Source organism: Betta splendens, chromosome 3 (assembly GCF_900634795.4).
Source record: "Betta splendens chromosome 3, fBetSpl5.4, whole genome shotgun sequence".
Classification (NCBI taxonomy): Eukaryota; Metazoa; Chordata; class Actinopteri; order Anabantiformes; family Osphronemidae; genus Betta; species Betta splendens.
Genome location: NC_040883.2, coordinates 7,242,446 through 7,269,636, shown reverse-complemented (window position 1 = coordinate 7,269,636; position 27,191 = coordinate 7,242,446).

The following is a 27,191-nucleotide window of genomic DNA, read 5'->3' as shown; positions in this document are numbered from 1 at the left end:
TGTGGGGATAATGGAGCTTCTGAATGCAGAGCAGCCGGCAATAAGGTGCAGCGCCGCATGAATAGAAATGGAGCGCAACAACACAGGCCGCTCATAAAGAGACCCCCGCGTGCGCGGCTGTCACTTCGCTCGCAGCTGAAGAACTCATAATGGCAGACAAAGCTGAAACAGTGCGGCGCTCCCTCCCGCTTCCAGGCGCCGTTAGGAAGTGAAATAGCAAAAATAAATAAAAAAATAAATCAAGGCAACGCGAGGCGCGATGGGCCGACGCTGGGAATTCGCTTGGCCCCGTCCCCGGCGCCATGAAAGGTTGCTCCGTGAGAGGAGCCGACAGATAAAGGACATTGTTCTCCGCGCTATCACGTTTCCTTGTCTCCCCGTTGGCATGAATAATATAGGCTATTCACCTTGTTTATCTTTCAATTCAATATTTACTCCTTGTCAGATGCATTTGGGGGCTTTTCATCATCGCTGCTCTCCAAGCGCAACACTTCCCTCCACGGCATTCATCCTCAGCGTTAATGTTTGATGAACACCACAATAAAAGGTTGAATGGGGGAGGACGGGGGACTCTACCTGTGCCACTGTTGTACTGGGTGTCTTTTTTTCCCCTTTTCATTCCACTCTATTGATGTTTATAGCACCTTCCCCAACGCTGCACTTCCTCCCCAGAGATTCCTCCTTTTACCACGTCTCCCTTTTCCTTCCCCTCAAGGTAAATATGGGCTAGATTGAATTAGGCAAGAGAAACTAGGTCATTGGCTTTGATCAGTCTATTCCATTGTCAGCGCGTGAAGGTTAAAGCCCAGGCCCGCGTTTATTCCCACTAGCAGCCACAGCTGGCCAGATGCTTTCCTTCCTCCTGTTTATTTCCTCCTCTCATGCACGGGGAGACAAACGGGCGCGTGCTGCACCGTCACCGCGCTCCTCACTTCGCTCCTGAGGGCGAGCGGTTCGGTGATTCTCTTGGTTCCCTTGCAGGTTATTGTCCTTTTCCCCTTGTGTGTTGATGTAAATTTCATAATCTCCTTTTGCTGGGGACGTTTGGAAGCAGCACCAGTTTTGGATGGCAACAGCACAGTAGCGACTCAGGCGCATGGCAGCTATGATGCTATATGTCCCACCAGCACAGTCCTCGAGACCTAATACTAACTTATAATCGCAGCCAAACCAATTGGATCTAAAGACAATTTAAAAAATTGAGTATCTGCTACATCACATGCAAATCATCATACTGCATTTCACACATACAGTAGATAGTGCTTGTACAGAACTGTAGTAAAGTGAAGTCATCTTTTATTTTAATCTAAACTTTTCTATATCAATGTGTGATGTGAAGGCTCTGAATCAAAGACCAGCCACTGTTATTTCACACATTTGACCCTTCGGGCGCGTGAGAGGTCTGCTCCTTTATAGCCGACACCATCAAGGGGGGGGGGGGGGCAGACATGTTGCACACAATTAGCCAGCTGCTGAGGGAGCGTATGGCTGTCATGTCTCCTGTTGTTCCGAGGTGAAGACGAGGCTGTTTCTGCCCGGTGACCAGAGGTGCCTCGCTCTCCCGCTCCACACACACACTCATGGGCTCCTGGAGGAGGAGCGAAGCCGGTCTCGTGTTTACGGCCTTCTAATGGCCTTCACAGGAAATTAGCTGAGATGGCAGCTTTTCATTTTGGCCCGTGGCAGCTCAGACCTCTCCTCTCCTGTTTATGCCAGTAGCTGTCGACACGGGGCAGCGGGACACTTACTTACTGTGGCTCACTGCACATTCGCTACCTGTTGTACTGCACGAGCCTCTGAACCGTAACAGGGGATTATTAGCAAGTGTCACTGCCAAATCATCGAAGGCAGGCAGAAATTTAAAATAATGAACAGTACCTGATGCCACCTCATTAGATATGTGAAAAATTGGTGGAAATATTTGAACGTCAGGATCAACTGTGCATCTTCAGAAGCAAACAATTAGCCTGAGCAGGTTCCTCATCCTGGTCATCGCCTGATGTGTGATACCACAGTTTAAGGAAGGACGTTTATGTCGAGCACAGTGACTGGAACCACGCAGCCGAATCCACGCTCGAGTGGCTTCTCACAACGGATCGGGAAATCTGTGGAGTCGAAGCTGGAAGCTGCGTTAAATCCCTGTGAAAAAATCTGCAAAATGAAAGATACTTCTTATGCAACTGAAAAAAGCCGGAGCACGTCTGCATCTCAGCGTGAGAGGAAATCCCAAAGTCCAATCCATCGAGTGATTGGAATTGGAATTGGATTCGAGATGCTGCGATAGTCAGTAATTTATCAATCCAGGTTTCGTTTTCTACTAAAGAGTTTGTTTATGTTAGAAGTCTGGACGTCTCCTCGGGCTCAGTTAAAACCACAGCACATGTCCTGTGCGTTGATGCCCTTGGTTTTCTCCTCATGTTTATGTCAGTGTTCGCGGCATTTGTAATATTCCTTCTCTCAAAATGGTTCTTATTAATTCATGAATAAATTCCGTGGAAGCCTAAATCTGACTATCTGTCTCTCCTCCGTCCCTTATAGTCAGAATGTCGCCGCTCTCGCCGACATTAGCGAGTAGGAGGCTATGCAGCGTGACAGGCAGCCCGGGTCACAGCCCTCCATTTCAGCAAATGGGCAGGACTTATTTGCAGGGTTTGGTGGTGGGGTGGGGGGGTGAGGGCGATATTGACAGGATCATTTGCATGTCTGCCAAGTCACAGACAGGAGAGTGGCTGAACGCGAGTTACAAGGGAATAGATGAGATGCGATGACTTCTGTGATCCATCCCCCAAACACCCTCCCCCTCCTCCCCCTCAGCACCTCCCCCTTTCCCCGAGCCGATCGGCTGTAGGTGCTCTGCAGAATGATCATCCGCGGGCTGTGGCCGGACAGAGAGCGAGTGACGGCGAGTGACGGCGTGGACCGACGTGACGCGGGCCTCTGTCAGTGCAGGGACGCCTGCGTCCTCCTCCCTTGTTCACTCATTACGGGTGGTGGCGGGGAATTGTCACGATTCATCAGTCAGACAAGAATTAATATTACATTTAATTGTGTGTCAGGTGATTCCCTGGGAAGAGCGTGAATTCAGGGCGGAGATGTCTAGTTATGATGTGGCGACGTCCTCAGTTCACCAGCTGACACCAGTATTATCCTACTTCGTACTTCTTCTTCTTTATATAATAATACTTATATTAATAACACAGTTTAGTACACCTGAAGTAGACCGGCCAGTTTAACCAGTACTCACACTGGGATGATGACACTGCACTCTTTTTAGACCTGTTCTGTCTTTTTACATTCCTTGGACTTGTTCTATCGACATAGTATATAGATTTATTCTTATTTAATCTCCGGTTGTTTATTAGTCTTATGAAGTTTCATTGAGAGCACTCAGTTCTGCCAGCGCTGTTTCGAAGGATACGTGTTATTATGCAAATCCTCTAAACCTTAATAAAGTACGTATAGCTAGAAGATCTTAGGATCACTGGCTGCACAAGATGCCAGATGATACATGCAGGTTTCTTTGTTTCGTTCTAATGAAGTGAAAGAAATCATATCTATTTGAAATGCAGCGCTCTTTGATTTACTGCTGCGCGAGGAGAAAGCGGCGAGATTAAAATTCACATCACAGCCCATCAGAGGTGACATTGCTAACAAACTGTAGAGGTAAGGGTGATATTGACTGGGTGGCTGTTCCTACATTGTCATATTGGCTTTTAACTGCAGGCACTTGAGTGCTGATGAAAAGAGAGCGGCTGTAAATATTGCGGAAGCGGGAGACGCTCCTCAAGAGCTCCTTCAACAATCGGGACGACTGCAGCCGGCGCAGCCGAAAGGTCAAGCGCCGAGACCCGTTCCACCGTCAACACCTCCGCGCGTGTTCTGCCTCTTTGAACTCTGCGGGAGATGCAACAAAAGTCCGGGCGGATTTTTAATGCGCGACCAATGCAGAAAGTGTCCCTCGAGAATATTTGGGGGCTGAACCTAAATAACAGAGCAGCAGTCGCCCACAGACGCCGACCACAGTCAATACTTCTGTACTTTGGATGCCGATTGATGTTAGGTGACCACCGTGCACCGCACAAAGCAGAGGAAGGGCAGAACAGAGGAGGGGGATGTGAGGGTGCACATCTGTAAATCTGAACATCTGGAGCGTGATACGCGACGGACAGGTCACATCAGGCCACAAACACACAAAGCGCTGCCTCCTTCAGCTCTGCCTCCTGCTCCGGTTCTCACCTTTACCTGGACTCCTCTTCATCTCCCACCGCTCTGCATTCACGCGCGCTCCACTTCCTTAGTGGAGGTCAGCGGCCGATCTCCTGCCGTGACCTTTGAGCCACGCCGTCGCCACACGCGGTTTGCTGGTTCCTCCGCGATTTGGAACAAAACACAGGAACACGACGTCACGGGGGCCCTTTTAACTCCAGAACTTCCCTCTGATGTCACGCTAACTGGGCCTTTGTTGCTTTTTTTATTGTACCATATTGACATGTATCACTGCTGCCAATGATACAGTACCTTTAACAGCTGCGGAGGCCGTTTTTTGAGTGCACAGTGAACACATTTTCATGTTGAAGTAAACACAGCGATGATTTTAGCGTTGTGACCTGGAGTTACGATCCTGGAGGAGGCCACAGGTCTGAACCAGAACACGTGAAGGGTCCACGCTTTAGTGACACTCAGACCACCTTGTCTGTCCAACAACCAACAACAAGTTCCACTTAAACCACATACTGATGCTCAGTTTAAACTTCAGCGCATCGCGTTAACTAGTGGCCATCTCACATATGAGCATCGTTGTCTGTAGAAGCCTGTTCAAAGGCCACAATTGCCGTTAAGAGACCTAAATAATAGATTCGCTAGACTAAAAGCCCGTTTATCCTAGAAAATGAGAAATAGGCTGAGGATTAGACTCGTACTTAAAGAATCGCATGCTGGGGCTTTTTATAATATGCCACACTCCTTTTTTGCCTCCCTCTCCTTCCTTGCAGCCATTCGAGGGTAGCGAGGGATTTGTCGCGTGTTGTCCTCGTTTTCAACAAACGATGCAGCTGCATAAAACAAAGGATGAAGCAGAAATTAGCAACGCGGAGCAACAATGGCGCTCGCGTATCACTCGAAACACAATTGAAGCGCACGTGGCGGCCGCACGTAATAGCGCATGCGGTCCGCACGTGCACGCCCCTCTCTCTCTCTCTCTCTCTCTCTCTCTCTCTCTCTCTCTCTCTCTCTCTCTCTCTCCCTCTCTCTCTCTCTCTCTCACCAGAGCCATTGTTTCTCACTCAGCCCCAAGTTGTCCAATCAATAAGACCATGCACGGCTCTTTGCAGCGCATTATTAGAATTTAAAGACACTCCGATCCGCTTTTGTATGCTTCGACTGATACCTCTTTCACATCAAAGTCCAAACAAAGAGAGTTGATGGCGTCCAGGAGCCAGCTTCTACTGCTCTGAAGGGGGGGGGGACAAAAACTAAGGCGGTACACTGCCATCTTGTGAGGGAACGGAATCATCCTAACAAGCAGCAGTGACAGGCAACTAATGGCAGATCTGCCTGTCTAATGACCACCGCAAATAGCTGGTGGCGAGCGGCTGCACGCTTTCTGTCTGCTTTAAAGCATCTGCACCTGTGAGCAGCTCATTTATTGTCACTGGGAGCCTGCGCGGTCCACCTGAGCATCAGACACCCACACTGTAAAGGCACACACACACACACACACACACACACACACACACACACACACACACACACACACACAGGTGAGTCAGAGATGTAATACGTTACTCCAGGAAAAGAGGGCTTAAGCCGGGATGAAAGGACCACTCTGAACTCTTGTGATGTGCATTAGCATGCTAATAGCTCCCCCTCTTTGTTACGCTCTCATCTGCGAGAATGTCAAGGCTAATCTGCGTGATTCCTAATGACGGCGGCGGGGTGATAAACACTGAGTGCTGTGTTCGCCCTAAAGTCTGTGGAGATGGCAGCGGAGGCAGCAGTGCTTAGGCAGATAGGTGCTTATCAGATTTCACACACTGGAAAACACAGAGGAACATTTTTCACAACGCTCTGTTTGTGTATTACAGTATTTTTTCATACTGGCCTCACTCGAAACCTCTCCAGTTCTTCACGGGAGCAGTTTTACACTATCCCCTCTTTGTATTTACTCCCTATCGTCATCTTCATCTCTTATCGGCCGTGTATGCATGAAACACGGCGAAGGCTGCAGTCGAATCAACCGCAAATATCACATTTTATATCAAATGGGAAACAAAACACCATATTTGATGTTGTGGTTCAAACCTATTTGTACAGACAAATTACACTAAATATTATTAAAACCCCTGAATGTTTAGAAGTGTCCACATCACAAACAAGCCGCCATGTTTGTTAAGCTAAGGGACGTCCAGGGCACCATCCATCTCCATCCTCAAAAGTAAATATTGTACTCTACTAATGTGGACATTTATTTGACAGAAATGATTCTTACTTAATAAAATATATTATTAAAAAGAACTCAAATGTAATATTTAAAGTCAGGTCTGATTTTAAATGTTCAACAAAAGTGATTTTTATCTTTATGAAGCACAGTATGGGTGATGATGCACCTCAGTAGAGACTCAGCAAACAGACTGCGCCTTAGCAGATGTTAACCGTGATCCGAGATTTTTTTCTAGTTTTCTGTCAGGAAAAGGAGAAAAGTTTGACATTCAGACATCTAGAGATAGAGATCTTCATATGAGAGACCAGAAATTCAACACTTTGCATCCGCATGGACTGTACAGTTAAAATGCGCTGCCTGGATGAAATGAGAAAATATAGTATATAAATAGTTCTTAGGCACTGAATTAATCACAAAACAGAACAGGCCTTAAACAGTGCTAAACGAGAGGGTACAGGCTTCACTTCGTGCTTTGTGCCGGTGTCAGATCTGCTGATCCTCTCTGTGCATGTTTTGTCCTCTAACTGGAGCCAGCAAACTATGTTATTTAGATTTCGCATGCGCGTCAGCTTCGATCGCGCCCTACACGGCGCGGGGCCGACCTGACAGAGGCTCCTTTAAAAGCGGGATCCACATCCGCCGCTGAATCAATCCACTGTGTTGATTTGGCAAATGAATGACGTGTATGAGAAGTGACACGGGACCACTGTCCGCCGCCCCCCCCGTCTCCCCCGGAGCCTGCCCTTGCCCGCAGTCTGTTGGTATATCAGGCTGCAAAAGCCATCAAGTTAATGCCCTCTATCAACACCTTATTATCAGACACGTCCATGCTCCCTGCAGCTGATGAGAACCATTCCAGCTGTGCCTAATGCCTGTGAGTGGAGGCTATCTGCATGGCCAGACAGGCTTAACGGGGACAGGTAGAATTTAACACCCAGCACACGCAAACATTACATCCCTGCTCTTTATGGCTACAGTATGCTTCAACATTATGAGCCAAAGAGGGGCAATTGGATTGGAAATTAAAACCCTTTCAACCCCGGCAGATGGGCCTGGGGAAAAATGTGAGGGTTGCTGGGAAAATGACAAATACAAGTAAGCACTGTTAGGGTGCGCGTCTGCGCGTTTGCATGTGCGGGAGATAAAGGGCCGAAATGGGGAGCGCGCCCATCGGCCCGCCAGGTTTTAATGCCAATAAAGATGTGTCAGGCTCGAGCACACACACGGAGCCAAGGTTAACACAGAGACGGGGAGGGGGTCCGGTCACTCGCGCTCGGCTGAGAGGGAGCCCTGATGACTTTTCATTTCCAATGATCGCCTTGTTATCTATAATTGTTGGAGGGGGGGGGGCGCCGCTGGGCCTTTATAGTGGGAGCGTGCAGCCGCTATGCAAATGAACGCTGGGAGGGACAGGGGGCCGCGTCAGGCCGGACAGATGTGGCGGAAGCGGATGGAGGTGATGGAGAGGCGTGGGGACACCGGGTCCTCCGCGCTGCTGTTTGAGCCTGTGAACCCAAGACAGGTAATGAAAAGAATATTGATTTAACTATTTACTCCGCTGAAATTCTTGCATCTCCCAGGCTGCCCAATAATAGCATTAATGCTGATGGCCTGCCTCTGCAAATGCTGTTAGCATTAATCTCTGGTGATTTCCACCGCCCAATCATTTTTTTTTATTATTAACAGATTGGATTGAGTCAGTATAAGAGAGCAGTATCACAAAAATAGACTTTGATTCAGCTGTTTTTTTTCTTATTCAGCTGCCTGGGCCTTGTAAAAAACTTGTATTTTCTGAGACAAATGAGACCAAATAGCCGTCTACGAGGCGTCACCGTCTGAAGCAAGACTTTGCTTTTAAACTGTTTGCTCTTGCTCAGGTAGAATTCCTTTTATTGGGCACATTCAAGGTCAGGGCAGCAGTATCACCCACCACAGTAGGATCATCAGTTCAGCTAATTTGGCATTGATGAAGTGAAGAGTCATTAAAGTTTGTGTTGGTCCAATTTTCCCCGAGCCCGTGTTCGTCCCCCTCTACGCATTGATTGCCAATATGCCACACATAAAGTTGTGAGATACTGTAAGTGGTAGTGAAAGCTTTGCCTTGGACGTGTCACAGCTGTCACAGAAGCAGCCTCGTATTTGAATCGCTGAAACAATACAATACATAGAAGATGAAAAATGTCACCTTCATTTGTTTTTTAACCTAAAAACCGTAGAAACTGTAAAACCTTGACAAAGTTGCAGCCTTTAGATTCCACTGTGCATCAGGACTCGCAGTTATTGCATCAAAGACAGATGAGAGGCCAAAGGAACTATGACCTTTGACCTCTAAGCACTAAAACAGAATCAGCTTAGAGAATGTGTTGACGACAATACCATTTAAATTTTAACTCACCTAAAGATAATTGGAATTAACTTAAAACTGAACTAACCAAATAGCAACCTAGAGATCATCATCATCATCATCATCATCATCATTAGATAGGACAAACACCATGTCAGTGACCCAACCGAATCGGTTCCCCCTTTAAATTTGTAGACATGTGTAACTATGTTAAGGCCCCAAACATGTGCTCAGACAACCTGAAAACATCTGCACACAACCTCCACAGTCACCGGGGAGAAGGTGATGTCACAAGGAAGCAAGTGGAGACGTGGAGCGAGTTTAACGAGCAGTATTTTTTCTTGCTCTCAGTACCTCATTTCCCTTTTCCCAGCCTATAAAGATCCTCTTTCAGTCATTTCACTCACCATCATCATATCTGGCAACAAACACGCCACATGTCCTTTGAGCCAGAGTGCCTCCTCAGATGCTCCTGTATGCAGGACTCTTCTTCTTCTGTCGTTCTGCCTTCGACACCTACAGCTTCGCTGCGTAGCTGCTCTCAGTCGCCACTCCATAGCAAAAGGCCAATCATTTAGCTCAGCTCAGGGTTTGTCCTCACCTTGCAGCTCACGCCACCAGCATCGAGCCTCTTGAGGTTTCTTCCTATCTTCCTTTTTCACCGGGCTTTGTGTTTCCAACCCACATTAATCAGCCGGTCATCATAATCATCAAGGTCTTTCTGTGGTTACTCAATACACGGTTTTATGTTTTCCATCTCTCATTGATACATTTCAAGTATCCAGTTTTAAATTATCTGAGTTTAAACTATAGCGATAATTCGATTTCACTTAATGCAAAACAGACACTCGCCTTAGTCTCATTCAATGTGATTGGACTCCAAGATATGAAATGAATATAATGAAAACAGATTTGCTCTCTCACAAAGAGTCACCCATGTGGAGAAAAAGCAGAGAAGGCTGTACATTCATGCTGTTTGATCAAATCAGCTCTCGCATGGTTCAGTGAGTACATGTTTTATAGACGGCCCGTTTGGTAGAAGTGTGTTGAAGTACCTTTAGAAGATGCGAATTGAATCCCGACGCGGCCTCCACCTCGACTCGCGCGCTGTGTGCCGGCGGCGGACGTGTGAAAGGGAAGGGGAAAGGTTGCTCTGAAGTGACGAGTCGACCAAAAAGGTCTCACAATGCGATGGAAGTGCAAGGATACGAGGAGGCAGCCATTTCTGTGCGTGCGCGAAATACCTCAGTACCTGGAGATTGGATTTACTTTTCTGCATTAGCATAGACTTCATTGCTTCAAGTGCACCTCAGAGAAGATCTGATTTCCTCTGTCTTCCATCTAAGGACGGAGAGGAAATGGAAAAGATGGCAAAGATGGCATCTACAATAGTTTAGAGATTAAACATCAGGGAGTTACACATTAGCTGATGTAAGTATTCATTATGTGAAAACTAAAGATCATGGAGATGAGACGCGGAGTTGACAGGCTGATCTGCGTGCAGAATAGCGTGCACGCTGTGGACTTTGCATCCTTGTCTTCATAAATATGTAACGTCGGGTGTTTTTGCCTGAGTGGGCAAAATACAGGGTGCAGAAAATGCAAATACGTAAATTGAGCCCGAGGAATGTGATTTATGGAGCCTGAAGGCGATTGGAAGTCAGGTGCGGCGCCTCTGCACAGATGGCTGCCGGTGTTGGAACACAGAGGAAGAGACGCTGGGGGGCGCACGATGTGTGTTTAATTCCCACGTTAATCTGTTTGGAATATTATCTGATCCATCGGACGCTGGAGCTGTTTGAAGCAGGAAATACCGAAACCTCCATTGGGTTTTTACACCACGGTCCTACAATTATGAGCTGCTTTGTGCGACCTCTCGTCAACATGGCGCCGTGCGACGTTCCCATCAGCCTCGGCTCCACGTTGGGAATTACTGGTCCCAGAACAGTCTTCATTAAAAGTTCTGTGTAAAAAGTCATTTGCTCATGCTTATAGTCACGTGTTGCTTTTACTGCAGACTGTTCGCACCTTGTTCCCCGCTCTGAGGTGCAGTCAGACGCCTGCGTTGCTCCTGGAGGTGGAACATTTATCTGCGGCGCAGATGATGGGACGCTGCTCCAGGCGTCGGGAGCTTCGCTGTGTTCTGCAGCAGCAGATGTTAGCCAGGAAGGCAGACACTTAAGCTGTCACGGCCTGTCAAAACGCAGCGGCTACGAATGATGAGTTATTATCCCCCCGTCCTCGTAGCGTCGCGCGCCGTGAGACGACGGCTGGCGCTTTCTTCGAGACGCAAACGTGATTTGTTGTCTCCCGTAAATGCGCCTGTTCTTGGCACCGACGTGCCCTCGTGCAACCGCTGTCGATATGATGTTGTCAAAATTGACCCTGAAATACAACATATCCAAATTTGTGATAACCAGAGCTGTGTTATCAGTAGCAGCGACTCTGTAATTCACTACACAGTGAATTTAGATCTAAAAGATTTTATTTAGTTTGGCTTTTGTTTCCATTTTAACCAATTTCCTTTTTTTTTTTAACGCTTATATTATAAATAAGTAGTTTTTAATGTATTCCTTTACTTCCAATGTGTTAAACATATTAAGAATTTAACGAAAATACAATTCTTCACAATTTTAAATTATGAATGTTTACCATTGAAAAAGTGTTTCTCCATCTTGATGAATGGGCAGATTTAGGCCCTCGTTCTCTCAGTTGCTCTTGAAAGATTTACACTCAACCTGTTGCAAAGTTGATCAGTTTGCCTTGTTCACACTTAGCTGAGTTTTACTCTTGACGCACAAGAGTTTGATGATTTCAGATTTTGACCTTCACTTTGTTCAAGGTCAAACGCGAGTGAGTGTATGCGATGCTAGGAGCCGTGTGCTGCTGGCGTTCCTGACGGTGTTCCTGCCGGTGTTCCTGACGGCGTTCCTGATGGCGTTCCTGCCAACGTTCCTGATGGCGTTCCTGCCAACGTTCCTGATGGCGTTCCTGCCAACGTTCCTGATGGCGTTCCTGCCAACGTTCCTGCCAGCGTTCCTGATGGCGTTCCCGACAGCATTCCTGACGGCGTTCCTGACGGCATTCCTGACGGCGTTCCTGACGGCGTTCATGCCGGTGCTCCTGTCGGATCGGTGAGCTCCACGTCCGGGCTCTTTTGAATCGATGCAGCTGCACCAGAGACTTCAGGCCCGCGGCATCGATTTGTATTAGTGAATCATTACGACGCCAGCAGGTGCCAAGTATGATAAAAAAGAAAAACCTGAACATGAATAGTGCAGCTGTCTGCGCAAACAATGCTCCTTGGTTTTAGTGTAACAGTGTGTAATATAGTACGTAACGCCCCGTTCTTGTAATATCATCTAATGGTGATGATAAGGCTTCACTTTCAGCGCCTTTCACGTCCGGCCCGGCGCCACATCACAGCCATTAAATCCCATTTAGTGAAGAAAGCAGTCTCCTTTACCTCTGCCCACATCAAAGGGACCACTACCTTTATCTGTGACCTACTTTGTTGCTGTCATCTTCCCTCCCGCCAACATCACCCCCCCCCCCCCCTCCCCCCAACTCCGGCTGAACTTTTTTTGTATATTAAGGCGCCTTCAACCCAAAGAAGATAGCGTGTTGTCCTAGAAAACAATGTTTTTCTCCTTCTGCGATCATTACGCTTGGCATTTCTCTGCGCGGGAACCATTTAGCTTTCTGTCCCAGCTCCCAGTGCTGCTCGAAAGCTCTGGATCCATTTAAAAACAGCGACTTAAACCTCGGCGCCCTTTAGCATGTAACACATTTTATGAACCGAGGCGTTTGAAACGAGCTTCCTCTCGAGCCGCGCTACATTTATTTGGCATTAAAACTGAGCCATTTACAAGCACAACAGTGTTGTTAACACTTGACTTTTGGTGGGGTGATTTTTTTTGGGGGGGGGGGATTGAAAACGCTATGCTGTCAGAAACATTAAGATGTGAAGCTTCTACAGCAAAACGTCAGTTCGTTTTGGCAAGAATTCAGAAAAGCAAGCAGAAAAGAGCTTTTGAAGTTTCTGTGTGTGTGTGTGTGTGTGTGTGTGTGTGTGTGTGTGTGTGTGTGTGTGTGTGTGTGTGTGTGTGTGTGTGTGTGTGTGTGTGTGTGTGTCTGTGTGTGTGTGTACAAGGGGAAAACGCTGCAGTATCAAGCCTCCAAATTAAGAGTCCCTATAAGTCAGTAAGCAGCTGCGCAGTTTCTATCCTGCCCTTCACGCTGGGAGTTACTAGTTCAGTTCATGAATAGAAAACAGCTCATTTTTGATGTGGCTCTTTCGTCTAAATGGCCCTCAAATCCATGAACAACACTCCACTTTTCTCCCGAGTGAATAAGAAATCTATTTCTCTCTCCCCCGCTCTCTTTAGCTGTCTTTCTGTGTCATCCCAGCTCTCGCCCTGTGATCTGAAAAGTTTAAATGGAGTGTGTGTGTGTGTGTGTGTGTGTGTGTGTGTGTGTGTGTGTGTGTGTGTGTGTGTGTGTGTGTGTGTGTGTGTGTGTGTGTGTGTGTGTGTGTGTGTGTGTGTGTGTTTTCATTCATCGCACGCGTTTCAACCCCCCCCCCGTGACAAAGTGGTGTGACAGGCCATGTCACATGGTGGACAAGTGGTAGATGGGAGCTCGCCAACACACGATAAAGCCTGTCAATCTCCTGGGCGCCGCTGGTAGCCATCTGCCGCCTGATGTGTGCCACCTGCTAATACACACACACACACACACACACACTCACGCACAACCAAAACCTGCCTTAACCCGGCATCACCCCGACTTGTTTTTCGTAGCCCGGAGGCCTCCTCACGCAAGACTTTGCTGGTTTGAGAAAGTTATCTCCCCGAACACACACGCAGCTGACACTTTCTCTGCAACGCGCCCTTCTCCAACCTCTCTCCCCTCGCTTAAATGCTCATCGGAACCCGCGGCGAGCTCCAAACGGGCCCCCAGACAGCACTGTCTGCAGCCCGAGCGTCCCACGGAGCGAGTGAGGAGAAAAGCACAAAACGCGTTGGCATCAGACGCCCCGAGCTTCGTCCGACACAGTCTGTAACGTACAGTGCGTACGATGTATGCTCGTATTAAAGAGGAAAAGACTAACACACACTGAGCCACAGACACCATGCAAACACGTTTGGCGACAGGGTGGAGGTTGTCGACCTGCAGTGGATCTCAATGTGAGGATGCTCCACGTTGGACAAAGTGTAACTCGGAGGCCCCCGAAGCCCTTTTTCTGCTTTTAAACGCTGATGCTGTCGCTTCAGCAGAGACTAAATTAGTTCTCATCTCACGCTGGCCTTTAACATCACACCTGGTGTGAATAGATGTTGTTTTTTTAAATTTTATCGGGCTTAATGTTGACAGTAACGTGTTAATGCATGCAATTAAGCTAGACATTTTAATGTGTTAGTATCTTTGACCACAGATGAAAAATGAACAGGTTTACTGTGAAGTTCCTCCTGTAAGTGGCCACAACCTGCAGGCCCGTCAACATGGAAGGCGCCACTCTTTACCGTAACTGTGCTAATAGGATATAGGCTCCTACTCAATTATAAGGTTACTCAATTTATCAATAAAATAATGAGATCATTTACACTTTTTAATTTGAAAACTTAGCTTGTTTAACAGAAGGACAAACACACCACAGTGTTTGTGTCTTTTATTTTGGGAGGCCTCTAGAATGGGTACATCATTTTGGTTCTTTGTTTATTTACGGTGATTTTTTTCTTCTCCGTGACGATGATCTGATTAGTGGATGTAACTGTAGCGTTTCAGAAGCAAAGTCTGTCAAAAATAGACCCGTACTATTTGTGGAGCGCTTCTGAGACGCAACACAAAGGAGGAGGTGGAAACATTTTAAGGCTTCCATCCACCGCTGCATTGCATGGAACTTCTTTCTCCTGTAGTTGTGTTCATATCTGCCTCACTCCCTCTATTTCCGCCCACCCGGACCCTGGTTGTGCTAAAGCTATTAGCCGGAGTGGATGAAATGATTATTAGAATTAGAATGGAAGTAAGTAGAGTCAGAGTGATTGGCTAAGGCCACAGCAGAAGGCCCCGCAGTGGGGAGTCCATGCTAAAGTTCAGAAAGTACCACCGCTCCAACTTTGGTGCAGCCGGTCAACGTTAGCGTATGTGAAGGAGCCTCCTGCGTGACCACAGAGGCTCGCATTTGCAAAGGGAGCTCCGTGACCTGGAAACAAGTTTGTTTGAATTCCCCGTCAGGTGGGGGGGGTGGAGGGAGGGGGTGGGGGGGGGTGGTAAATTTGAGGAAAGTGAGCAAATTAAGCGCTCTCTTCCCTCCATAACCAGCAGTGAGATGCCTTCAGGCAGCGAGGCAGCCAGGAGAAGCAGACTTGGGGCAGCTCCGAGCTCTGAATGTGTGCACGAATGTGGAGTTGAAGGCTGGTGCGAACGCCTCCGTCAGCCTCCTCTGCATAAATGAAGGTTAAGATCTATGAGGCTTCTCCTTTCTCCGTCCCCGTTTGTGCCCTTTCCCTTCTCCTGCTCTGCTTCCCTCCTTATGTGCTCACAGGCGCCATTGCACCCATTAACATTTAACTATACACAGTTAATGACGCCTTCCTCCTGTAAGTTAAATCCTCTGCTTGTTTCATGGGCATTTCTTCCTTCCACAGACTGATGCGACGCCGCAGACAACGCGCTGCGCACACAAAGCGCGCTGTTTTGACGAGAGCCTTATTAAACAGGATTGTAAAATTACCCGTGAACCTTCCGCGTGCCGCGTTCAAACTGCCTCCATCAGGCTTCCACTCAGTAAATCTGTGCAACTGAGGAAATAAAGCGGGTGGGAAGCGAGAGGCGCGGTTTATATCCACACTTAGTCTTAATTCATTAAGTTCGTGAATGCACTGTGAATGTCGGTCACTGCACTGTAATTGTCTGTGTAATTGGGACAAATAAAGCTTTTCCTGAATCGCACGGACTCGCAACGGGCACCCTGCTGACACACACACACACACACACACACACACACACGAGTCCATTTAATATTCACAGACGAAAACAGACAACAAGGACGACAGCGGGAGACAATAAGAGGTACGACGGCGACAGAAGGAGTGTGGGAGACGGAGACAAGAGGCGGGCGAAAACAGAGAAACAAAAGCTGTGTTACGGCAGACGCGTCGACCAGGAGTGTGTGTTCTAGACAAGGTTTCTGCGACTGACAAGCGACTGAAGAGGGATTTGCAAAAGACTGAGAGCGCCTGTGAGTTGCCGACACCCTTCCCCTCCACGAAGCACAAATATCGACACAATTAGAGACCTTCCTGCTTACCGAGCAACACACACACAGACACACACACACACACACCGTGTGCGCCTTCCCCCTAACTCGTCCCGTTCCTCCCCTTCGGGCCTTTTCCAGCTCTCACGCAGAGTCAATCTCCCAAAACTGTCATATTGCACCTTTTGTGGAGTGGGAGAAGCTGTCTAAATGGGAGGAAATTACTTAGCAATTTCAGCGGAGGATATCATGGATTCAAATTGTGGAAAGGTAATTATTGCCACTCTGTAAGTAAAAATTGTTGGTCGGAAGAGAAATGTGAATTCTGCCCGTGTTTGAGGATTCTCTATGCGGGAATTCATAATTTCAGGGCCCCTGGCAACTGGAGGCACGCCGCCATTGAACCTTATTTTCGGTCTTTGTTTGGCTGGAAACGCTCGCAAGCGGCGGCGGCGGAAAACACATTCAGATTTCCGAAATAGTCGAACGGGCAACATTGCTTCAGCTCAATATAAACAAAACTGCACGGCAATTATGCAAAATTAGGTAAATGGATGTGTGTGAAGTGGCTTCACATCTAAACCGATGTTAGGAAACACTGGTTCGAACTTTGTATCCAAACAGGAAGAGGGAAGTCAGCAGCGAGTGAGGTGCAGGACTGTGGTGAATGCAGTTTAAAAATGCTGACATTCATCATGAAATAAATATTTATTTCTGTCGTAATTATTATTTTCTCTTTGTCGGTTTTTGTTGTGCCCTCACTCCAAACAGCTGGCGTGTTTTTCCATTAAGGCAACTTGTTTTTATCAAGAGTTTAGAATTTCTGGAAGAGTTTAGACTGTGTTCAGGACGTCTCTGATTGGAGCTGATTGGAGGTGGAACATCTGGGGTGGACAGTGGTTGGTTGTTGGGCACATTGGCGTCAGTGTGAGGTCTTCCTCGGTGTGGGATTTCACGGGTGACTGTGGACGGGTCTGTGATTGAGTCCATGCGACGCTGCCATTCGCTGGCGCTGCCTGACAGTGAAACCCATGTGTCACCGAGGTTCGGCGCTGACGGCAAACACTCATCACTCACACCTGTTTCTACCGCGACTAACGACGAAAGCCGCCTCCGCTCCGTCTTGGGGACTTTTTGACTTTCCTGGTTTGATGGTGTGTTTGTTTAAAGAGGCGTTTCCAGGCTTCCTCCCAACCTCCCGCACGCAGTAAATGAGGGCTCTGCTCGAAGACGCGACGTGCGCGTGAGTCGCTGCTCGCGTGGTTGGAGTCGGGTCTCGTGCGAGCGTCGCAGCCTTTGTTGCCTTGTTCTGACCGCGTGCTATTAGCCGCCAAACATCAGCATCCAATTCCCTCTTCGCCGGCCTCTGGGCGGCTGTTACGCTCCCCCCCGTGTTTCCCCCCTCGTCTCCTTGTCTCCTCACCTCCTCGTCTCCTCCCCCCTCGCCTCCTCATCTCCTCGCCTACCCCTCGCCTCCTCATCTCCTCGCCTCCTCATCTCTCCATCTCCTCGCCTCCTCGTCTCCCCCCCCCTCGCCTCCTCATCTCCTCGCCTACCCCTCGCCTCCTCATCTCCTCGCCTCCTCATCTCTCCATCTCCTCGCCTCCTCGTCTCCTCCACCCTCGCCTCCTCGTCTCCCCCCTTCGCCTACCCGTCTTCTCGCCCTCTGCGTTTCTCTCCAGAGGGTTTGTGACAGCTGTAAAACCTTGTATCAAGGCGCTGACCTACAGTGCGCTGCCCCTTCTCCTCCCCCTCCTTGATTCTACCCTTCTACAATTTGCTGAAGTGCAGACCCCCCTCCCTCGCTCCCCCCTCCCTCGGCCGGCCCACTCTGCCACTGCAATGTAGCTATCTGCAGCTGATGCCGCGGAGCTGATAACAGTCTCTTTTATCTGTCGCTTAGCAGCACAAAGGGACCTGGGCATTGATCAAATGCCAGCAGACTGATGGCTGCTCAACAGGCTGCTTTTTACGCCCGCGCCAGTGCCTAGGGGACGGAGGGAAGAAGGGGGGGGGGGACTCAGCTTTAGTTGAAAACACAAGTCCTAAAGTGACAGCCTGATGCTATGGTAATAGACAGAAAATAGCACAAAAATCCTGCTCGGGAGCATAAGCAGGGGATGACATGAGATTGTCTGGCCCAGACTGACGGTAACAACAGAGTTGCCACGAGAGCTACTGGCGAGGGAGAAGTGGCTTTTTCACACAGGAGCGGCAATAATAGCTTTGTAGCGAGCAGAAGGCGACATGCGGCCGGCGACGTGACTCCAATTCAGGGCGCCTGAGTTCAACAGATGAACCCTAGCAAGCAGATAAGAAGGACTGCTTCAGATTTTCATGCTTTTATGTTTTCAACTATTGGAGCCCGAACAAGAGCCAAGAATAAAAGATAAATCCTCTAAAACCTCAATAATAAACATTGTCAGCTTTGGGTCATGTTCAGGTTGAAATATGAACTATTATGAGGTGATTACAGTAGGTACACGATACTTTAATTCAGGCACTATATATATTAATATATATAGTACCTGAATCTATATAAGTACATTGTACTACATAATCTGAAACAGTGCTATATACATTACTAACATAGAATTTAACATTCAGTTAATCAACTATGTCATTAAAGTGTTAAAGAATACACCGAACATTTCTAAGAAATCTATTCAGGCTTCAAAGGAAATGAGTTTCTAGGTCTACGTTGTTTAAATCCCTCCTTGATGTCGCTCTGCATGTGTCGGCAGAGAAACCAACTAAATCGCTAACGACAGCAGCTAAAGCTAAAACTTGTAAAGCATCCCCCTCCAATTATTCAGCAGCTAAAAATTGTGCTAACTACATAATAATAATAGTCCCCTGTTTGCAAACAAAGCATGCACCCGAAAACGTGGGTCCGGTTCAAATGTGACCTTCAACCACGGGCAGGTTTGTGTATTCGGTAAAACCAGTTATCAGAAAACATCATTTATGTGCTTTCTGATCGCTCGCTGTTAGCTTAGACGATGACGCTACCTGAACCCTCGCACGGCGTCGCTCGAACCCGCGTCGACTCTCTGGGGATTTCTCCCACAACGTGAACTCCCCTGCAGCGGCCTCGGTTAAGAATAGAGACACATAATGACATTTTAATTTAGCGCTGCTAACAAACGCGCGGCTCCGCTTCCCCTTTGCTTCTGTGCGAGCTGCCAAATGCTGAGTGTGGCTGCTTTCAGGATTAAACAGAGGGTGTCACCCGGGATGAACTGACAGTCGCGTTCCTCTGACACCAATGTGACAAAAGCTACCTTTGCATTGTTTTTATCCCCCAGAAAAATCCCATGTCAGCAGTTAATTACGGAGCAGCAGCCTGTTTTATTTGACATATTGAAGTATTCAAAGAGTTTCCATCTTTAAAGGGTCAGTGCAGCCAAACCCAAAGCAGCGGTTCCACACAGGTTTTTTTTAGGAGATACCAGTCTGTGTTTTCCGCCATCACCCTCATACATAGAGGGTGAAATTGAATCAAATGGATTCTTCCGAAGTTCTGGCAAACACAAACAAAATCCAATTTACCTTAATCGGGGGGTGATGGCACAAGTTTCAGTGAGTCGCTGGTCCTTTTCATGCATGTGTGGTCGTGTGTATTTGGAGGAAAAATCACCGTTCACTTGGAGAAATCTGCTCAGGGGGGAATTGGATTCCTACAATCCACCAACCCGCTAACTGTCGCTAACCGCTAACTGCGGTTCCCATAAGGGTGAGCGCTTGTGCACTGAGGAGAGGGGATCTTAACCTGGCTAAGTGCAAACATGCATGATTGTTAGCTTACTGTGAATAATCAGTTGTCCAGACCTTGACCTTTGACCGCCAAAGGTTAACCATCCATCAGTGACTCCCAGTTTGTGGCTAATTTAATTCTTGTGTTGGCCAAACAGAAAAACACATCCCACCTACATTCAATCAAGATCAGTGACTCACCAGGGAACTTCTTTTTAAAAAAAAACAGTTTTTCCCTGTGTGTGAGATTTATGGATGCGTTGCCCAGCGTGATCCTCCTGGATGCACTAACAAACTAGACGTCAAGCTGAGGCAAACTGACGTGGGTCACTGGTGAGGGAGGACAAAAAAAACATGTTGAAAAGGTAGAAAATAAATGTTCTGGAGTGTCCCAGTCACACACTGGTGATTTAAGCATTAAAATACCTATTATTAATGTGCTATTATCATTAAACCCGGACCTCTAGGGGTCATTTTGTACCTACAGCACAGCTATTATTAAGACATTGTCTTTACAGAATGATTAGGATCAAGGAAACAGCATCTTTTTTAGAAGTGATTTGGTTCTGCTCTTTTAGAATTTGAAATATTCATAGGCAATAATAATATAAACGTATGATTCTTTATTAGACTTTGTGTTACAAATTAATATGTCTTGTATATAGTTTAAAAATGCTTTTCAGCCTTATTAAGAGATGCAAGGAGAACCCTCAATATGTTTCAGTCTATTTTAAGATTGGGTTTTTTTATATATATTTCTTTACTTTTTGCCCTAAATATTCTTTCTCTCCTTGTTTTTTTTTTAAATGCATCTATCTCTTGATTTCCCGTTGCCCGTTTTTTCTTCACGTGTGGCAACAGGCCCCATTCATCACGCCATCATTGACACCACTGTAAATCTAACCCCGGGAAGATTGGGGGAAAACTTGTCTCGGCTGATTTATGAAACCTCCCTAACTATTGATACAAGCGCAAAATCCAATGTGAAAGTTAGCCCGGTTACATTTGTCAGAGCCGAGCGGCGGATACAGTGTGTGGCGGTGCGGTCACGGAGAAACCGCCCGTCTTTGCACCTGAGCTTCTCTCAAGTCTATTCCAGATTATCCAAAGAGGGAAATGCTCTTTGCATAATGCTGCACAAAGACAATGCAACGAACAGAACCCGCACCATTTAAATGATACATTTCCTGGATGCTCTCACTCTTGTGACTTTTCAAAATTAAATACAAAAATAACACAAGGAGGCGCGTGCCCACTTGCCTCCCTGAGTATTCCACTATCGCTGCTAATTCCAGAATACTGCGGCCACTTCAGCGCGCGGCTGCGTCGCGTCACAAGTGGCTCTCGTGGGCTTTTTCATAGAAATTCAAGGAGGGTTTTCTGGCTTTTGGGGGCATCACACAGGTGCAGAGACAAAGAGCAATTATTCCAACCTTTTCACAGAAAGCCGCACCGAGATGTGGGCTGTGGAAACACACGGCGCAACGCTCTGCCCTCCCAAATAAAGAATGCATATCAAACCATCCCAAGAGGACACGAGTGTGGTTTCAGTCGATGCCTTGTTTCTAAACAACGCTCTCCAGTTTCCATTTGTGCTTCACAGTGAATGGAATATGCAACGTAAAGATGGAAGTATAATGAATTAACTTTGCTCTTTACATTCATTTCCTCTTACAACGTACCAGCGTCAGATGGTGAGTGTTAGACTGTCTGGGCCCCTTGAAAACACCTAAACCTGCTCATGTTTAATCTAAAATTAGCAGTGAATGTAAAGTTAATGGCGTCTACCAACACACTGACACACAAACACACAGTGAAGGCACATTTTTCTGAACAATTGGTGTAAATATTACACTAATCGGTGACGAGCAGGTTCCCTGACAAACAAAAAGATTCATTAACTGTCCTTTTTAAAGGGTTTGGGTTAAAAAAAAAATATATATATATATATATATATATAAATATATTTGGTATTTAAGACCATACTGTAGCTCTAATGGTACAAAGTACTGAATCATAACCTACAAACAGGAAGTAAACTCACTTAGCTGGTGTTTAGGAGCTGAAGAAAAACAAAACAAAACCTGCTTCACAGCGGTGCTTCTTTCTCCAGACTTGGAGGAAGGAGGATGAGAAAAATGACAAAAACAGACAGAGACACTTGTAGCTTTGCACTATTGTATCAGCCAAATGACTAATCTGCATCTGCCTGCTGATTTCAACAACGCCGTATTCCAGACACCCCCAGATAGGGCTGGGGTGGTGCTGGGCTGGGGTGGGTGAGGGGGAGGGGGGGGGGGGGGGGTCTTGCCTTGCAATCAGTCCCCAGCAGCACATGGAGAGCTGTTGTAATTAAGAAGCGGCGTCCCCTATGAATCCCATCCATGAACCAGGACTTTAATTCCTCACTAATTGAGGCCAACAGGGGGGAGGGTGGAGGGAGGGCCGAGGTATCTGGAGCGCCTGCCGGGCGGACCGACCACTGAGTTAGATGATTAGCTGAGGTTTAGCAAAAAGTAAGTTGGAGCGCGAGGCTCGCCGGCGCAGCCGGGCGCTACCTGCACCCGCCTCCGCCCGCGTCCCGCCGCTCCCCGAAGGAAACCCGACCCGGGTGATGGCGTTCCCGCTTTAGCTCCACTTCACCGGCAGCTGCTTTCTCTGCCGGTGGGGGGGACGTGGGGGGGGGGCAGCTTGATTGATTTGCTTCATTTGACTCCGTATCTATTGCGTTTGTGATTGCCGCCGACAGAACTTCATAGAACTCCGGCGAGAACAAAGGAGGCGCGGGCACGTTTGGAAGATGCCGCTGCGAGCGTCGCATCTAATAAAGAGCGTCGTCTGTGGGAATGAGATTCAGCCGTTGAGTTGATATTGGAGCCACGTCGAATGCTCCCGTTTCGCTTTTTCTCGCCGTTTAGGTTCAGTGTAAACACACTGATAGAGGAGAGGTGAGTCGAGCCATCAGATGCTCTTGCTCCGGTCCGAGGTGACACTTGCTTTGTCTCCGTAATGGCGCTTTCTCGCCATTTTGGCTGCACGCGACGCCTCCTTTGCTTTCATGTGTGTACTTCACCAGAGGCACTGGGTAAAAAGCAGCGGGGAAGTGGTTGGGAGGCACATGCTGCTGAAATCTGTCACCCCCCCCCTACCGTCTTCTATCTATACACTCTGACAGCCAGACGAGCAGTCGCCGCCATTGTCTTAAAGCTTAGTGATTTATTCCTACGCAACTTTGCCTCCATCAACGCTCATTTGGGTGATTTAAAGACACGGGCTTTGAGAAACTCAGGCCGTCTTTTACACCCATCTTCTCCAGCTCGTCGTGTACTGTAGGACGGCAGGCAGCTTCCTCCAAACTTGTCGGACTTAGTCAAACACCGTTGAAGCTGGCGCTGTGCTTTTATCCAGTTATCCCAATCCATTACACTGATCTGAGAGAGATCAAACCTATGGAGCAACGGCGAATTTGTCTCTTCGCGACAATCCCGAAACATCCAGAAATCCCCTCAGATGACTTGAAATTGCAGCGGCTAAAAGCGGGTGTCTCCCTCTCTTTTCGAGACGACTTCAGACCCATTTTGCCATCGAGGCGCGACGGCTTTCACTTCCAAAATGCAATCTGCCCGGTCTCGTCGAGGCCTCGATGAGATGAAAGGCCCCTCGTCTGCTGCGGGAGGTCAAGTAATGAGCAGCGCCGGTGGTGGGAAGTGAAGTCGTTTTGTGGGGGGGGTCTGCATCTGAAAAGCATGTATCTGCTGTGATGTGACCACTGCTACGTCCTTGTTTAAAACACCAGTGTGGCTTTGATTTATCGAGCTTTGTAACCTTGACCAATTACCTAAACGCACATTGTTTCTCTGCTTCTGTGAAGGAGAACACTCCACTTCCCCTCCTTTACACTTTTGTTGCTTGCCTTGCACAAAAAAAAAGCAATAGCTAATTGGTAGCACTGTAGTTCTGACCTTGTTTCTTTCTGTCTGATGATGTTTCCCCTGATTATTTGTAATTCAGCTTTGCCCTCAACCTGCTGGAGAGCACTTCATTTACCAAGGAAATCACTGGTGGTCTAAAAATCAAGCCTGGCTTGTTTTCGCCTATTCATCTTTTTATCCACGAGGGGCAAAAATGAAGGATCGGCTCGGAGATTCCGCTGGCTTTGCGGACCAAAGAGCCTGAAAAATTGATAGGTTCGGAATTTACATATACGTTGCGCAACTGTATTCCCCGCGGCCGACGTGAGTGAGCAGTTCATCAATAAGATATGACTTCTTCAGTTGGAAATAGCGGAAAGATGCACGTCAGACGGAAGGTGCTTGTGGTACTAGTCGTGATAATGTAAAGGTCAGAGGAGTCAATGCTTTTGCTAAGTGTACAAGGACATGAAAGGAAATCTATTAGCATACATCTAGCATCTGGGTTGTGAGGGAGAATGATTTATTTTTCTGTAGTTGTCCTTTGTTTATGCTGTTGTTTGTAATTTGCATTTAAAATGTGACTGAAAATGTGAAGGCAGAGGAGGAAAAACATCACCCACACCACGGTGGAATTCCTGGTTGAGCATTGCCCTCTGGTGGCCGGGCGAGGAACTGCCGCGTGCTCCCGGCTTCAGCATCCGTTCGCCGGCGTCATCTGCATCTTTCAGAGGCGGCCAGGTGCATATGTGTCGGTGCGCGCGCCGTACACGGTTCTGTAGGAGCACGCGGATGTCAAGCGCCGCAACGCGTCTCCGGGGAGGAGGAGGTGGAGGACGACAAGCAAACAGCCCCTCTGGGAACGAAACGAATCCGAAACGGATGGGAGCTCTCTGCTTTTGCATTGATTAACTCGCAGGCAGACAACACGCGAACAAGTTCCAGACAAAAAATAAAAAGACAAAAAAAAAAAGTCGCCGGGAAAGACAAGGAGGCGGGCGGGAAACAGCCCTTTACAGGTGCTCGGACACGGACGTCGTCAAGGTCAGAGGGTTCACAGGCAGGTGGGCACAGCTGCAGCTGGTGCCTACGGGCCCGAGGATCCTAATCCATTTTTACATTTCAGGGGGGAAAATGATGAGAAAGGAAGGAAGATAGATGAGAGAGACTTGGAGCAAACACACAGATCAATAATATTTTAAGCCTCAAGGAGAAAATACGTTAAGTAAAAGCTTTTTGCTAGATGGATCTGATGGAGGGAGAGCGAGAGATGCACTGCGCGTTCGGAAACATGTCCTGAGGGACGATACGGAACAAACTTCTGTTCGGTGAAGGTTAGTACATATGCGAGGTCTCAAAAAACTGAACAGATGGACTTTATTTTATGCGATCGGAACTGAAGCAAACACAGGGGACGTCCACGTTGGAGCCGCAGTTTGACAAACCGAGACGCTGGAACTTTACGGCCTGAAAAGGTTCCAGCGATCAATAGAAACTGATTCTTGATCAAGCGCAGGCAAAAAAGGTCGTTTTTAGACGGGTCACGCTTGAAATACAAACGAGCTTCAGATAAGAGGGAAGTGTTTCCTTTAAAAGTCAAGTTGGGGGGCGAGTAGCGCGCGCCCGGCGCAGCGGGTGGCGCTCCGGGGTGTTTCGGGTGCTCGAAAACCACCGCGAACTTCGCGGAGTTAATGAGATGAGAGGAGTGAGAGAAGTGAAAGCTGGGGCGCGAGAAGGGGGGGAGGGGGGGGGGGGGGGGCGTGTAGATTGATGGAGGATGAGGATAATGAGAGGCGAGATGGGAGCGTGTGATGAGCGAGGATCAGGGCGAGGGTGCGCGAGCGCCGCGGAGGCTTAGGCGGGCGCGAGGTGTCCACGGGTCTTAAATCATCCGGCGTGACACAGACACAAAGGCTCGGCTCGACACGGAGCTGCCACTCGTCTTCTGAGCCGTTAATCACTGGGATCTGCGAGGGGCAGATCTCTTCGCGTGGGAGGAGACGCCCGGCGGCAACCGGCGAGCCCCACGCGGCGACCGCCACGCAGCCGGGCACCGCTGGAGCCCCGCCGGTGTCACGATCCACCCGCGGTCATTGCAGCAAGCACTGAGCACGAGGAATTAAAAGGGGGGGGGGGGCAGGAACGTGCACGCGCCACCGGGGTGCTGATGAGCAAGGTGGCACCTGAAAATGACAGCTCTCACCTCGCGAGCCTGCCCTCGGAGAACGCCCCGCAAGGAATAGAGCGATCACTCAGGGTTTCCCTCAGCGTGCGCACACGCGCGCGCCCGCGCACTTAGATGGAACTCAGTTAAGATGTGATTAGGCTGACTGTCAGTTGTGAAGGCTCCTATCAGGGTTCACTGCACGCGGGGCGCACACAAACGACCGTCTTAGCCGGCTGACAGTCGGCTAGTGGAGGAATGTCGGCGCTGGAAATAACATCCAGCTCTGACTTACCGCTGGACCGACAACCGCTGGTGCTTTGCCAACTGGAAAAAAAAGAACGAGAGCGAGAGATGGACCCGGAGAGCATGTTAAGAAACACCTGCATCGATCAGCCTGGCCGGGGTGGGGATTAAGAGAGACAGCCCTATTTTGGAGTTGACAGAGCGGGGCATCTAGTTCGGCTCAGCGCGCGCGCGCCGCGTGCCCTCCCGCCACAGAGGGTGAACAGGTGCGCGCGTCCGGCGTTGCAGAGAGAGGGAGAGAGCTTGTAACGTAACGTGCGACGGACGTGAGGCGCTAACGAGACCACGCGAGACTTCACTGGGCCTTGAAACGAGCGGGAAACCACGAGGAGCAAGAGCAAAGGAGCGATTGATCAATGAATATGTCAACAGCTGTGAAAGCAAGATTAACAGTCATAATTATATTTTCATAAAACAAACAGACATCTGAGCACGTGCTCGATGCCAACGACTGTTGTTTGAGGCTACGTTTCAGTGCCGCACACACTTTTATTGCCGCTACTAACGCGGGGATCATCAGCAGCCTCCGTACAGATCTCAATCCAAGCGAGGACGCCAAATAGAAGCAGGCCTCAGCTTCTGCCTTTTTATTTGAGCTTCGCTCCCTTTATCCTAATGCTCGGGGTTGATGTGGCTTCCCGCGCTAAGATAATCAAAATGCGTTATTATAAACCAATACGGGAGGGAAATGGAGCCGGACCATCTGGAGCTGGAAGCTCGGCGGAGAAATGAAGACGCTCACATCAGCGCCGCAGCAAAATTGCTGCCCCGCTGAGAGGCAGACATCATAAGCCGGGATGTGGGGCCACGCATATGTACCGCACGAACACGCAACACGCAACACGGGTTGAAATGCAGGCATTCACGCGGCAAACACAAACACGCGTCCGGGAGAAAAACATGCGCGCTTTCACCCCCACAACAAATACACATGTTCACACCGCATATTTACATACGTTAGCCTCGGTGTCTGCGCGTGCACGTGCGCGCGGGGGGGGGGGGGGGGGGGG